This window comes from Dermacentor albipictus, chromosome 1, assembly GCF_038994185.2.
Source record: "Dermacentor albipictus isolate Rhodes 1998 colony chromosome 1, USDA_Dalb.pri_finalv2, whole genome shotgun sequence".
Lineage (NCBI taxonomy): Eukaryota > Metazoa > Arthropoda > Arachnida > Ixodida > Ixodidae > Dermacentor > Dermacentor albipictus.
This window is the reverse complement of record NC_091821.1, coordinates 421,260,630-421,277,060: the sequence shown is the minus strand read 5'-3', so window position 1 is coordinate 421,277,060 and position 16,431 is coordinate 421,260,630. Positions and strand designations below refer to the sequence as shown.

At 50.5% G+C, this 16,431-nt stretch overlaps 1 protein-coding gene across 5 annotated transcripts in view; it reads right to left on the bottom strand.

The window, feature by feature from the left end:
* The window catches only part of Ptpmeg (protein tyrosine phosphatase Meg), a 345,246-nt gene that overhangs the window by 86,825 nt on the left and 241,990 nt on the right, over positions 1-16,431 (bottom strand). The gene's annotated exons all lie outside the window — the stretch shown is intronic.

Sequence of the window (16,431 nt, the reverse complement as noted above, 5' to 3'; positions counted from 1 at the left end):
GTGTGTGGAGACTTGCGCGGGGGTCTGAGGACAGTTAAGGAAATGCCACGTGACTAGAAAGCGCGCAACGCCGTGGCGCAATTGCGCACATAACTACTATAGCTTTCTTCGCAACGGAGTGCAAAATGGCCAGAGATCGTTTCTTCTTTCTCTTTGACATGCTCGCCGTGGTCGCGGTGGCGGCGCTGTACACGTTCACCGCAGAGTCTATTACCCTTCCTTGTGAACATCGCACTTCGTTTCATTAAGGTACCGGTATTTCGCAGGCAATTACTAAGAAACGTGACTCCCGAGCGCCTGAACGAATCGATCCTGAGCGCGTACATCGCGAGGTAACCTTGGCAACATAGGCAGACGAAGTTCGAAACAGCGCCGACACACCGACCGGACCTCGTGGGACCGCGCCCACAAGGGCGATATGGGAGGCTGTTACGAAACAAGACTGGTCCCATTGCAAGCCCACTTGGCGGCGCACATGACATGGGTTACGCAGCCGAAAATAAGGTCGCCGAGTGCAGAGAGGTTTCGGAGAGACGTCAGAACGGCGACTCGAAGAGAACTGGCACGAACACAAAATCCGCGCGCATCTTTCCGCCTCTCTCTCCCGGTGGAGACCGCAACGAAACGCACAGGCACTAAATAAGCAAACGAACTACCACAGAGGTGGCAAATCGCTAGATTTATTCTGCTAGATCGCTTCGCCACATGGCTCGTTTTCTCTGAGCTAGACGGCATGACGCTACGTACAATAGGTAAAAGAGCAACCAAGTCCTGGCCGATTCCTCCCTTTATATTGACTCTAACGCGAACCCATCAATTGCTGCGAGCTTGTTACACGCCAACTCAGAGTCAATTTGATAAATGCTGAAGCCAGCGTGCAAAATTTCACGAAGGATATAATTTTAGGCACACTGCGATAACCTCTATCTGGACAACGCTTCAATTACTCCCCCTCTCTGGAGCAACACGGCCACAGTGGCAAAACGCAATGCACGAAACCGACGAAATACATTTCCGCGGGCCGGTATATCATTCACTGTTCATTCACTGTTCATGACTGACAGACCCCAGTGGCAACGTACATATGCGGAGCGCCGCTGAGATCATTGACGAAGCACGAAAACGAATAGCATTGTCATAAGGTCTTTACGTAATTAATCCCGGACGCCTCGGGCATTGCGCCAGCAGCGAGTGTGTGTGTGTGCGTGTGTGTGTGTGTGCGTGTGTGTGTGTGTGTGTGTGTATGTGTGTGTGTGAGAGAGAGAGAGAGCAATGTCGCTTGTTCAAGACGCATCGGGGGACGGAGTCACAGGAGCGTATATATTAAAGCGGTGTAAATTTTGGCTGCAACCCTCCTCCACGCGCATGCGAAAATACGCTCGCAAGCGAATAAAATATTTCTTTGAATATGCATTCGCCGTTCTCGACAAGGGCCACCAACCTGCTATCTACTGCGCGGGCTGATCACCACCAAAGATCTACAGAAGCAGCGCTGAATTTACGTAGCGAATCGGCGCGCTGCCCGCGCGAGGGGACGCCAGTACCAGAGAAACGCTTTTAAAAGAACACTCCCAAGAACAAGGGGGGACCCACGTCCCATCAGTTCTCCGATGGGAACATTACGAACGACTCTGCTTCCAGTTTCCGCTAATGCCGCCAAAAGAGCCCGCGGGGCGTCTGCTTTCAAGCGAACCCGCCGCGATGTACATACAAGGTCGATACGTACGATCAAAGCGGCGATATAGCGCGCGTCGCCGCCAAAATTCGCCGAAAAAGACTCGGGGTCCCAACGAACGCCACCGAGTAGTGCAACGGTGGGAGCAGGGGAGACGGACGCACGGACCACGCGCACAGCCAGAAGCTTGTCGCACCCCAATGCGATCAGCCGCGCGGTACACGTTTCTGAAGAGCACAGGCGCAGCAGTCTCAGACACTGGATGGACAAGGCGAACGCTCACAGCGTGACGCAACCTCCCCTCCCCCTTTCTCCTTGTTTCCGCGAATTTTGTCGGTTGCGTTTCCGTCCAGTGGCGATACCGGGAAACGCATACACGCCGATCCACGCTTCGTCCGAGCACGACGGGCGCGACCCCGTCGAGCTAGCGAGGGCGTCGAGTCGCCAAGCGAGGGAAACGTGGTCACTCGGACAGGACCGGATCACCAAACCATTTGGCACGGGGGAGCCCGCCAATGTTTGCCGCGCGCCGAACTCTCGATCAAAGTGCATGGGGGCTCGGACCAGTTGGCGAGTGATAATTATGTCCCCAAGCGCTAAGAAAGAGGGGCTGCAGAACGTACAAGACACGCACGCGCGCGCACACCGCTCGGTTGTCATGCCCTGTCGGTTAGCTTGTGGTTTGGTTATGGCGTGCACGAACGCAAATGCCTCCACGTCGTTTGCCCGTCTGCCTTCGAGCACAGTCCCGCATTACCTTCAACAGATCGTGTGTGCGCGCGCGCAAAGTCTACTCCAGTCACCTTGCGCATGACCGATTTGTCGCGCAGAAACAAACAACATGTCGTGCGCGGATGCCGATGGACTCCCTTCCAGTTCGTTAAGTTGGCTGCTCTATGGAAGCTCCTCGTGCGCGGAAGCGTTCAGCAGCAAACGCCCACCGCGCCATGCTCTCTCTCTCTCTCTCTCTCTCTCTCTCTCTCTCACTAGCTATACTGAGTACTGACCGTGCTGACCCAGCTGGGGCCACCGGCGCCTGACATTTACAACGTGGTTTGCTACAAACACTGTTCCAACCACTGTTCCCTTTTTCGGGGAACAATGGGCGACGTGGGCTTTAAGGCGGCTACAGCGACAGCTCCATCGGGAATTGGATAATGGTGGACACGTGACATTTCCATCCCTGCCAACCCGTGAACATTAAAATTGGTAAAATCCCAGGGCCACGACATCCAGAGTAGGGAGGATGCAAAATTACCGGAAATTTTAAACGGAAGGAAGAAAAAAAAGGGCGGTATTTTCCTCACTTCTTTCTTCAGGAAATTTCAGAAATGTTGAGAAAAATTGAAGCACTTTGCTATATTTATTGTGGCAGCATTCAAAAAATAATTAGCCCTAAATAGATGCGATAATTATGTAGATAACACGAAGAAAATGGAATGAACGCCCTGCTTTTTTCCACGAAAGATAGCTAGTCTGATAACTTAGAAAAAAGGCCACTGCAGTGTCCGGGTCACTCTCACTGAACACACGCACTCGCATTAGGATCGATCGCGGCCGCTTCCTAACTCAAATTTGATTGTACGCAAACGAGTTTTCGAACACGTTTACTCGTGAGCCAGTCGCGAAGCTTGTTACGAACATTTCCAAAGAAAGATCAGTTTGGTTAAAGAACTGCCAGATGGCGAAGGCATCTGCTATATGTGTCGGCGGCTAATTAGTAAAGGCCTCGGTATACAAGGTAGATGGTTCCACGTGCTTCGCGGAGTAAGCATTTCTATAAAGCTTGCATAGAACACACGTCTTTTGAAGGGTGCGTATACTTTATTAACGATGATTTACCTGTACACACAGTAAATATTAAATAGCAAGAACTGACAAGCAACACAGTTCTCGAATCGTAGTGACTTTTTTTTAATCAGCTTTGCCACTGTCGATTTCGCTTTCCTGCAGAAATGTGTCTGTATCGAAGTTTCGCGCAGTTTTAGCAACGGAAGATCCGTCAAAGACCGACAAGCGAAAATATTTTCGCGAACAGAATATTTTTTTCGTAAAGGTTAACGCAACGTTCGTGAAATCGTAAAACAAGCCCAAATTTGCAAGACCATACGAAAAAAAAAGAAAATTCGGGAGAGTTGGCAGGTGTGAGCGTTTCCTTGTGGCTTTTGATTAAATGCACGAAAGCTGGCCTGTGGGCTCGATTTAGTGATGGCCGCGGAGGCTTGCAGGAAAGACAACAGCCAATAAGAAGCCTTCCCACTGGCGCATTATATTACCATCCCGTCGCCCAACATTAGAGAGTTTTAGTTCAGGGGACGCAAGCGGCTGGCGTACGCAAGAACTGGGGGCGACGGTACTGCGCATGCGCTGACCTCTACGTCACGGTCTACGCATGCGCAGTACCGTCGCTCCTAGTTTTTGGGTGCGCAAGTCGCTTGCTGCATACGCAGGTTTTCGTCCGTCGAACGTGAAATCGCGCAAAGCACACGCTACGCGTCTATCCTTTCCTTGCACGCCGACCCCTTTCGCTGAGACCCCCGGCCGCACCGTCAGGGGGGGGGGCCCCAGCACACCAACCCGGTCCTCAGACGCACTGCAAACACGGGAAAGTGCGCGAGCGCGCTGCTCAAACAGCAAACAGGGCACGGCGCTCGCGGCCTCCTCGCCCTCTTTCCAAGAACTGCCGCCGCGGCATTGGCTGCGCTTTTTCTTTCCTCTCTCGCCAGCATACCGGGAACGATGGCAAATAAAGATCTCCCCTGCTTCGACCTTCCTCGCTGCTGTCGCTATATTTTTTTTTTTCTCCTGGCCTGTCTTTCAGCCTTTCTCTATTTACAAACGCTCCCCGTCCTTCGCGACCCCATAAGGCGCCACGATATATGCGTGTTGCTTGTCTATGAGCATTACCTGTTGCCTCAGAGAGAGAGAGAGAGAGAGAGAGAGAGAGAGAAAGAACGGGAGGGAAGTTTAATTCCGCGGATAACGATTCTCCGAAACGACAGTGGCTCTGCAAGAAGTTCAAAGTAAAACTAGAAAGAACAAACAAGTTACACATATGCCTTTCATAGAAAAGAAGTCGGCAAACAGAACACACTTCTTCAAGTGAATTCTTTCTTCCGCACTGCAGGCCTCCTCTTTCGCAGGATTAAATACCAGCGGGGAAGAACCTGATTTATCGATGGTGTTTAACGTCCCAACAATACGCCATGGCTTTTTGATTTTTTTTTTTCAGTGCCCTCCTTCAGAGATACAGACTTTGTAGACTGAAGTCGAACTCAGGACCTCGTGCACAATAGCACAACGCCACGGGCTCTGCACCACGCCGGCGGGCACACTGAGAAGAGATGCCGCCGCGCAATCAAACCAATGGGCAGCCCCGCAATAAATAAAGAGGAGCAGAACCAACGAAGCAGAACAAGACAACTATCCTCTTTTCTGGCATGCATGTTACGAGAGGCAGGCAGAGCCCCGATGGTTGCCAGCCGAGGCAAGGACAGCGTCGCCTCGGCTGCATGAGCAATCTGGAAGAAACAGCATCAGATCAAACATACCAGCTGACAAAAGCCAGTGCGAAATGCGGTTACCTGGCCCGAAGCCACCGTAAGTGCGCCAAGGCCGGGCGTGCAAATCTGCATTAAAGGCGCGCAGCGTCGACCACATAAACTATCTAACAAAGCAGGCGCCCGCACAGGTGACTAAACTGGCGGAACTAGCTCCAGGATTTTTTCGTAAATCGATCTTCGTTCCTTTTGCTGGCCAAGCGAAGTTAATCTGTAAGATCACTCACGGAGCGGCGCGTATACGTCAAAAACAGAAATTAGTGGAAATGAGAAGAACGGACGCTTTAACGAACTGAGAGGAGGAGATATGTCGCCCGGAAGAACTTGTCTCTGGCGTCGTTACTCATAAGGAGAGATACAGGGAAATGGAGACGTATAGATGGCAGATGACTATGCCAGTCGTACAATGAACTACATCCACATTGTCCAATATGCGTCGTGCCCATTGTACGGGCACTACCACGCTGAGGTCCACACACAACGTAATCGCACAAACACATTTTGCCCATTATAGTTCACACACCGCACATGTTCAAAAGACGAACATTCAGAAACAAAACAGTTACACTGAGCATGCGTTGAGCCCATGTACACGAGCGAAAAACCTTCGGCTGCGCGGGATTCGTTTGCTTCACAGACTACAAGGTGCCTATTTATGCAAATATTGCAAGCATGATCGCCACGACTGCGTCTCCGCGACCAACATGTATCGTGCACGCATGATGATATGCGAGATAGCACCAGCGTGAACCGACAGAGCATCGCTACAACGGTTACACTTCCGGCGGAGGATCACGTACGCGGCCGTCAAAAGAACAGAAATTCAGGCTAGTTTTTTTTTTTACTCCGCTCGCAGACACTCATTGCGTTGCGATTAAACCGCGCTCAGTATCGCGGCCGGCTGAAACTGGGTTGATCCGGTTGATTGCTCGATGTAGGTATATACAGACGCAGGAGTGCGCGTGCTTCTCCTAGACGATGAATTCTGACCTAAAACAGTGACGCCGCTATAGTATCTATGCAGATATAGAAGCGGGTAGCAAAACTAAAGACCGTAGCTATAGAGGGCCAGAAACAAAAGTTGCTAAGATCAAACGAGGTGCGAAAGAAAATTGTATACACAGTTAAACTGTATTAAAACCAGAATTTATTAGTAGAGAGTTATTAGTAGAGAGTTATTAGTAGAGTTTGCGGAACAGAATAATATGAGGATAATGAATACCTTCTTCCGCAAGCGGGATAGCCGAAAGTGGACGTGGAGGAGCCCGAACGGCGAGACTAGAAATGAAATAGAGTTCATACTCTGCGCTAACCCTGGCATCATACAAGATGTGGACGTGCTCCACATCGTCCACATCGTCGATGGCTTCGTCGATGAGAGAAGGGGAAACAGCACCTTTGCGCGGCGGTGGCAAGGTACGCCGCGATTATCTTAAGTGCTTCCCTCTTAGAAAAAAAACACGCACGCACGCACGCACGCACACCCACGCACGCACGCACGCGCACACACACACACACACACACACACACACACACACACACACACACACACACACACACACACACACACACACACACACACACACACACACACACACACACACACACACACACACACGCGAGATGCACCGATCCAACCGACGCAGAAATGAACCCGCGCGCAGATCGGCGCGCGCCTTTTCAAGTCGAGGCTGATCTCCATCACGCATCCTGCAGATAATCCCTTCGCGTGCTTCCCCGACGTCTCCTAGATAACCCAGGGACTGTGCAAGGTAGCATGCCGTCATGCTACCTTGCTCGGCTGTCATAGAATCTAAAGGGGATGCTACCAAGTAAGCCACGATCATTCTGACGTCACCGCTTTCGTCACGCCGGGCGTGACAGCGGAAATTTCGGCCCAAGTGGCACGATGTCGCAAATCAGAACGCACAGGCCTGCTATCTAGGAGGCGTCAATTGGTTTCGTTCGCGAATCAGACGGCGACTAACAATAAGCTAGAAAACAAGCACTGTCCACGTCTAGAAGGATTTCGCTGTATTATTATTTTTATTATTATCATTATTATTATTATTAAATGGTCAAAATGGGAAAACCGGTTACCCCGATATACCAAATACACTCATCCGGCAAATATTAAAATATGGCTGTGGCTTAGCTAAGGTTAAGCCCAGAATGCGAAGCATACTAGCCTTTATTTTAGTTGTTGAACCACTGTTTAGCCTGGTGAACTGCTGTTGCTTGGCTATATTTGGTTCGGCTAGACGAAGAAACAACTCATGCGTTACTCTGCATGCTTCGCCTTCAAGAGTGGAACGCGACAGCGTTCCCGTCGACCCGCCAAGGGGTGTAAGACAATGGGCTACGGTGCAGCGACTACGCGCCCCGCATTGGACGCGGTGAGCGTCGAGCAACGCAGCGTTCGGCGCGGCAACGAAATGTGCGCCTGAGCATGCGACGCACGCCTGAGCCTTAGAAACAGCTCGTTTCTAAGGCAACACCGCACTCACTAGAGGCGCTTTTGTACCGCTTTGAAGCATCGTACTCGTGGCTCAGTGGTAGTGCCTCCGTCTCACACTCCGGAGACCCTGGTTCGATTGCCACCCAGTCCATCTTGCAAGAGTTGAGCCAAAGCCACCTAGAAACAAGCGCAGCTGCTTATATACCGCCGCGACGCCGCGAGCGACGGCGCGAGTTGGAGCTCCGTTTCTCCTCTGTCGTGATGTCACGGTGTCACGCGGTATGGCATGGGGTCAAAGGTCATTGAAGGCGACACCGCCGCGCCTGAGGAGCTGGGTTGAGCTCTCGTAATATGCTTCGCATAAAAAAAAAAGTCACTATACGGACATCAGCACAGGCCACAAAGTCCAGCACGCCGGACAGTCGCCCACAGAGAAATCCTACAGAAAAGCAGCGGCTCCAACCATTTTCTTCCTTAGCCCACGTTCTTATTGACAAGCTTTCCTTTATTTTATAGGGACCACCAAAGATAAACATAAAATAAGCTTTGGTCCGATAAAAGTTTTCTTTCAAGAGACGTTTCGTCAATTTTGAGGCAACAGTTCGATTACTTGAAGAGAAATTGAGCGCCAAACTCTCCCTCTCCTTGAATTTCGCGCCGAAAACCCCACCGTCGGCGCGTCAGTACGACGCCACAGATTTCTAAGTATTTCTCTCGTATTTGGGTTACTGTGGCACAGCAAAGGTTATCGAAACTTGACACCTTAAGTATCTGGCTCCCTTGTAATGCAATAAAATCTATGTGGATAAATATGTAACAGGCGAGAAGAGGTGCAGCCAAAACCCATGACGTCACGACACACCGGCGTCACCACACTTATTTCGTTTATTTGTACCTCGCTTCTGACTTATAAAGCTTCTTAAAGCAAGAGTGATAAAGCAAGAATGATTTCTTGTTCTCGTGTTTTATTTTGCTTTTAATTTTGTTTTTCTTATTGCATAAGGGTAGTTTATGATTACAGCTCAACTTACTTGCACCAGCCATCCCTGACGTGACGTCATTAATTTCGACGGTATCTGCTCGGGAATACATTTAGCCGTCTACCCGATAAATATTCCCCGTGAATGTAGTTATTATTGCAAAGCTGCAACTTAAAGGGAGTAAATATTGAACCGAACAAGTTTTGTGAACTTTGTATGTACTGAAATGCGATACTTTAACGACGACCCGGCGCTACGAGGTTTGTTCCCTAACTTCAAGAAAGGATGAACTTGAACTTCATAATTATCCACTCGCAATCAACTCTTTTTTGTTTGTTTATTTCACGCCATATAAATGCAAATAGACCACCGAAAAAATACGAGCCTAGATTAAATTACGGTTGCTTGTCACCCATACGAACGTTCTCGTGGAGTTCCTTCTTGAGAACACGATAGATTGCGGATGCGTATAGCTACACGCGCTCGTAACATCCCCACCGCCCCCCCCCCCGCCCCCAAGAAAAAGAAAAAAAAAGAAAAGACAAAGATAGATTAAAGAAGGAGCAATGAAGAAGTTGGATGCCGAAACAAGTTGGACTCTTCAAAGCCAGCTCTTCCTGGAGAGAAGAAGAGAGAATACAGTCGACAGGCGACGGCAAAAACGACAAACCAGACGCCGCCAGCAGAGTTGGCTACATTGCAACTGCACGTATGCCGCCAAGTTGACGTGGGTGTGAATCTGCACGCTCGAAAGCTTGTCTCCCCCTACCTACCCCCATCCCAGCACCAACGCCCGCAACCCCCTCGTATAATGTCCCGTCGTATACAACGGTCGAATCGAAATGCATTATCGAACAGCGGACTATTTCCTGGAGAGTCACGCAAGAGCAAAATAAAAAATGCAGGCGCGAAACATCTGCACCCTTTTTTTTTTCTTTTTTTGCAGAGCACCTGTGTTACGCGCCGATCGGCGCTCACGACAGGCCGCATGCAGAGCTCGCGAGGTGACCCCGATGCGTGATATTCTAACGGTTCGCGTGCATAAAAAAATTCGCGCAACCGAGACCAATGGAGGTGGAGGGTGGCGGTCGGTTGAAGAGCGCATCCGTACACCCCACGCAAGAGCCGCCGCCTCCTCCCGTGACATGATAGCGCGGCGAAGCAGGAAGACATCCCTGTGCCGCTGGGGCACGCGTGTGAACGAAATGACCCGCGTAGATCGCAGCGCGGTCGCGCCGGAACGGTCATGACGCCGTGCAGTAGTCGCGGCCACCTGTGTGCCGGGTCGAAGAACCAGAGAGAGAGAGAGAGTTTTCTTCACAACTTCCGTTCGATACGCACATCCGTGTCAGAAACGCGGGAAAAGACCTGCCTCTGCAACTGCAGATTATTTCGGTTTCGGTTAATGCATGGAGACGCGAATAACGACAGTCAACGAAAAGACTGCTTTTCATGGCTTTACGCGAGCGCGTTACACACACACACACACACACACACACACACACACACACACACACGCACGCACACTCACACACACATATATATATACTACGTGACCGGTGCAAACGGTAAAATCACAGCAAGCGCACTAGGGCCAACGAGGCACTTTTAGCAGGAAAGGTCACGCGCAGCTCAATAACCACATGTTCGCCCAGCGGGCCCGTGCGCGCCCCCGCCGGACGAATTTGGCGCGGTCGCGAGGAGAAACTCGGCGCGACTCCGCGTGGCTCAAGGATTAAGCCGAGCCAAAGCTATTGACGCTCCCCAGATGCGCACGCGCGCCGTCGTCCGCGGTCCGCGTTTGAATGCGCGTCCCTTCGCTGCCGCTGCGACGCGGCTTGTTGACGTAGCGTATACGCGACGCCGCGTAAAAAAGGCAGTGGCTTAGCTTATCCGAGCCGGAGAAAAAACTGGCAGTGGCTTAGCTCGGCTATGCCAGGATATGCGCAGCGAAAGCTAAGGCATAGCACGGTTAGCCTTGGTTAATCTTGATTGCAAGTCCAGTGTTTAGTCTGGTTGTCTAGCTATGTTGCGGCGTTTAGCCAGTCGTTCGGCGCGCTGTTCCGTCTGTTTCCCGGGCGATTCGTTTCCTCTTCATCTCGTTCCGATGTCGATTCCAGGCCTCCTCCTGCTTATCAGAATTGTCGCCGCCCAACCGAGCGCGTTCGAAGACCAGTTCGAGGAGTCGAGCACGATGCCCTATGTTTTCCTTTCAATCGCAAGTGTATACTTCCGAGGGATGCTCCCAAAAGAAAACAAAGCGCACGCACAGAGAAGGGGGGCGAGGGGAGAGGGAGAGAAACACGCACGCACACCCGCACATGTCACTCCACCGCCGTGGGGGGGAAGCAGGCGCAGATAAGCGTGCACCCGCAACAAGAGCGCAAACATGCATCGCAGAGGATCCGGTTGCGCTCCGAGGCGAACCGCGGCGTGCACGCCTACGCGCGCGCGCGCGTGCCCGGGGACACGGAGTTTCTCTCCGCGCGACAATAAAGTTCTCTCTCTCTCGCTCTCCGCTCACGGCGCGTCGTTCCGCGAAGGACCGCTGCGGAGTCGCGGACGGATAGGGCGGCTGCCGCGTCCTAAGGCAGCAGCTGGCAACGTTTGTCACGAGCGAAAGGGACACCAAAAGTGGCGCAAGATGTCGCCCCCCCCCCCCCCCCCGCGTAACGCGCCCATAACGTATACCGGGAATATTGCGACGTCGAATGTTGCCTTCCGCGATAGAAAGACGCACATAGAGTGGACACGTGCCGCTCAAGGACGCGTATGAAACATCGGCCGCGCGAAGGAAAGCTGCGTTGCGAGGTGTGCCCTATAAACAAGGGCAGCGAGACCACCCAAAGGAAAGTGCGCGCAAACGAACGTCGCAACAACTCTCGGGGCGGTAAACGAAGGCCCCCGAAGACAGCGCCAGTCGCAGACCCGAACGAACGTTCCATCGAAAGGGTTGTCGCCACCAATGGAAGAACCGCCGGTGGCTTTTGGGCACGTTGAACATGTCGATACAGTGTCGCGGGTGTTTCGTGGGAGCGACGACCGCATTCCGAAGGGGGAGAAAGGCGAAAGAAAGCACTTGCACTACTAAGTGCACTCAACATTAATCGGTATCCTCGACACAATATGTACGCATATGCACGAACGCGATGTATAGAGTCAGATCGATTCGGCTTGTCGGGCCAATAACGTGTCGTCGCGTTGATGTCGGCCCGCCTCCAAAGGGTGCACTGACTCGCCAAGCCCGCTTGGATTTATGAGTGTCGGGTCGGGCTGGGTCAGCTCCACTTCTGTCGCGACAGAGCCTATAACGGAGGACGTAGTTCAGTTATATATTGGATGGCAACTACAGAATGCAGTGGCTGATGCCCTGCAGGCTATCCAGCTGAAAGACAATTTGTGCGACGTTGCAGTGGAGGCCGACTCTCTGCAACTATGTTTCGAAGCGCTCAGTCGCAAAAGAGCATGTGCAACGCGTAAGCGGAGCTTGTGCAATTCATGAATTCTTAAGCTGTCAGCCAGTACTATAAGTTCTACTACCCCCCCCCCCCTCCACCCCACCCCATTTACTCCACGTTGTATGGCGTATTTCATAAAGCGGAAGTGCGTCTGTAGTTGACCTCCCTGCATTTCCTTCACTCTACCTCACAGCACGCCAGTGCAGCAGGCAGTTTGGAGAGAACATTCAAATTCCACGATTCCACGAATCATTTTTCGGAACGGATCCCCAACCTGTCGTTCTGTTCCCGACAAATAGAGGCTGCGACGTCACAAAACATAAAGCCCTCTCGTGCGCACAGTTTCACCAACTACAAATTATGTAAGACTATTTTTACTTTATTATAGATCAGCGACTTTGTAGTGAGTACGTTTCCAAAAGTGTAATTATACCCCCATGGTGGTAATCTCTTGGATATCCCAGTAGAGGCGTTGGTGCTTTCACGCTATAGCACGTGATCCGTAGAGGTGCAAGATCAAAAAAGAAAAAAAAAGAGAAAGAAACCAATGCGCTCAGATGAAAACAAGCTCACGCAAGCGCGTAGTTTCTTGACCAGAATTGTAGCAAGCAATCATTTAAATTTAGCTTTCTGGAATATCGGTTTTGATTGCACCCAGGTGGATATACACTTTGGTGTTCTCTCTGCGCACATGCTGGATCTGTTTTCTTCTGGAAAATAAATCCTAATGGAAGCGTGCCGCTGCCCGTGTTGTTTCTGCCATCTATGTTCCTACTGTTTCGTCACCAATTATACGCCAATTATGGTCAGGAAACATGCACCAACGAGTTCGGCAGCTTGCTTTATTCAGCATTGGGATTTCCACAAGAATCACACTAGAACAAACTCTGGCGCTAGTTTCTACAGAACCTGCGAGCTTATGATGCGTCAGCAAGAATGAAAATGATGGAGAGTACGTGAATTTAATTAAACTCCGTCCTCCTGACTTCGCACTGCTCTGCCGCGGCTTCGAGAAATCGACCATCTTCTACCAAATATTTCGCTGCAAATGCAATAATACGCAGCGACTGGCAGAAACTTATTGCCTCGTTGCGTTTAGAGAACTACGCGATTGCTAGGAAATTTAGAGAGTTGCAGCATAACACATAACGCTACACGAAAGCTTGAAACCAGAAGCACGAAGATCAGAGATAACCATGTACACTAACATGTCGATCATCCCCATGGTAGAAGAACCATTGCAACGCCAGAGTGTTCCCTTCTAGTGATTTCTACGACGAAGAGTATAATGAACAAGTAAGTAACAATGAAAACACGAAGAAAAAAAAGTAGAACAACGTAACACTATCAGATAGCACGTACAGCCAGAAGTTTGGATATCACGGCAGAGAAAAATAAACATACAAAAAAAAAATCTCCAGCGCAGTTTAGCAACGTGGAATTGTTTCAATGCAAGTCATCGGTCGAACACGCGCACTCGGGACGTACCAGTTGAAGCATATTAGAATGTGATAACAACAACAATAATAATAATAATAATAATAATAATAATAATAATAATAATAATAATAATAATAATAATAATAATAATAATAATAATAAACAGTTATCCCGTTATCTGTGGTCCTCAGACTTTTGCAAGTGAGTGTACCTCACTAAGGCACTTACAACAACGGCGCCACAATCGAGGACGGCGGCGGAAGCAGCAGCTGCACAAGCACGGCCTCCGAGAGCATGCACTCGCGTTCCGACTAAGGTGCGTGGGACACCCGAGAGAGAGTGTCTCGGGCGGGCGGGCGGGCACGCACGCACGCACGCACGCACGCACGCACGCACGCACGCACGCACGCACGCACGAACGAACGAACGAACGAACGAACGAACGAACGAACGAACGAACGAACGAACGAACGGACTGAGACCATGTAACGAAGCCCGCTTCCTGTTCCGTCACAATGCGGGTATCACAATGGGAGCCGAAACTTGACGCCGCCGCCGCCATTATTCTTGCGCAAGCGAAAAAAAAAAAAGCCCTTCTTGTTCATTTTCGCCGAACGTTGCGAAACAGTTCAGCTGCAGCTACCAGGAAAGCGATCTCTTTTATACGCGCTTGCGTATGCGCGGCGTATGCAGCGCGAGCACGTTGGTGGATTTAAAGTGCTTCCAGGTATACATACCGGCCCACGACTATACGAGCTCACTCATTCATCTCTCTTTCTCTCTCTCTCAATCCGTGCCTTCTACACGCGAGCGCTCTTTTATTTTTCTGACTCAGAAAGAGGAGAAATTATTCGTACGCGGTCTGAATTTTATTACACCACCGCAAACTGCGCACAAACTGGTGAAACAGTCAAAGAAAAAAAAAACTGTCTGCGATATTACGGCAAATTCGTCGCAAGGACTTCTGACCCAGAGGGCAACGTGAGTCGACAACTAACCAGACCTCAGAAAGCCATTTTTTTATTCATTTCTTTATCACTTCTAATTCTTTATTTTTTGTTTTCTTTTTCTTTCTTTAGCCTTTTTTTTTTCATTTCCGACAACGCAGCGAACAAGTACCTCCCATCCACTTTCCGCCCCCTTCATTCGAACGAAAACTCGCACCGAGGCCTTTCTCGGATCGCTCTGCCTCCCTCCTCGGTTTCCTTGTGCCGTTCCGCCCATAATTTGCGATGTCCCGTATATGCGGGCGGTGCACCCACGGGGGAGAAGAGAGGGAGGAGCTTAGATCTCGAGAAATGGGGAAATCCCGGCATATATATGCTACAGTGTCCCCGTCTATGCGTAGTTCGAAGAGGAGCATGCAGTAAAACCCACGGGCAAAGTAAACCATGCAGTACAGCGGGATGGGGACAACACGGTACGGGCAACAAAACAGATATGAAACTCTTAAAAAGTGTTTTTATCCAAATATTCAGAGGGCGGAAAAGTCATAGGAAGTTGGGAAAATATAAGAAAACATTTATAACGCGGGGACTTTCCGCACTTTTGCATAACATCCACAACAAAGCGAATCAGAAACAATAGGCAGCGAGGGTAGCTGACACGCACCGATTGGCAGAGCGTTTCAGTCAGTCCATCGATCGCTCCTACAGGTCTCAACCGCCTCAACATATCAAGAAGGTCACTCGGCCGTGCAAGCCGCCAGTTCTTATTGTATCGAGTTCCTTTGGTTTAGCGGGTCACTATACAGTTCTTCCTTTTTCTTATTCCACTTTTTTTTTTCCTGTATAAGTTCAACCTGGACAGGCCCCTGTGCTTACTACAAAGAAGCCGTTGCTACAGCCGGAGAAGTTGCAATGAACAGGCCTACTGAGATAGGAAGGCGTTTTTAATGCGGCTTAGAGATAAGGGTGTAACTCGCACCCTTACACCCAATAAAGGGTGTACGGGTGTGAGTTATACACATTTACACCCTTTTTCACTTTTAAGGGTGCAAGTTATTTTACAGTTTAAAGAAGGGAATTGCGCTAAAAAAAGACACGGACGAGTAAGGACATGGACGGGCCGAGTAAGGACATGGACGGGCGTCCATGTCCTTACTCGTCCGTGTCTTTTTTTAGCGCAATTCCCGTCTTTAAGTATGTACGACCGACTCGCCCAACAACGTGCTCTCCTGAATTATTTTACAGTGAACGATTCCACGGACGGAGTGTTTATTTCAAGACAGAATGGGTCGTCCCGCGCTAGTGCACCAGCAGCTATACTGATGTGCACAGGAGAAAGCGAAGAGAGCCGCGGGACGAAAATGGGAACAAAGAAAAAATTGATGCTGCCAGGATGAAGGGATACGCGTGTAGGACGTAAATACACGTAACGCGGTGGTCTTCTCAAAGCCGAGAGAGTCCGGTTCAGAGCTGTGCCAGAGCGGCACCCGTGAACGGGTCCTTTCTGTCGTGCGGTCATGCCATCGGCCCGAAATAGAATCTTCGGACAGCATAGGTGCTTGCCTGCTAGAAAGACGGCGTCTATACCTCGCTCCCGCGCGTGAGGAACGTTCACCCATACACATGCACGAACGCGGTGCACACGAACCGCAAACACGCTTGCGGTGTTCGCTGAAGGCGTGTGTCGCAGGAGCAAAGCCTAACAAAATTCGAATCCACTGCATGCGCGCAAATAAAAAAAAAGCATTGCAGGTTATCGCGATTGCTAGAGAGACTATAGAGTATGCATACAATGTGGTAGACAAAACAAACCACCAGCGGTTGACCAAGGCGAGGCAGGGCGGAAGGAAGGGAAACAACGGAGACCACCTGCTGACCTGAAACCGCCTGGCGGACGTTGTGCGGACGTAGAG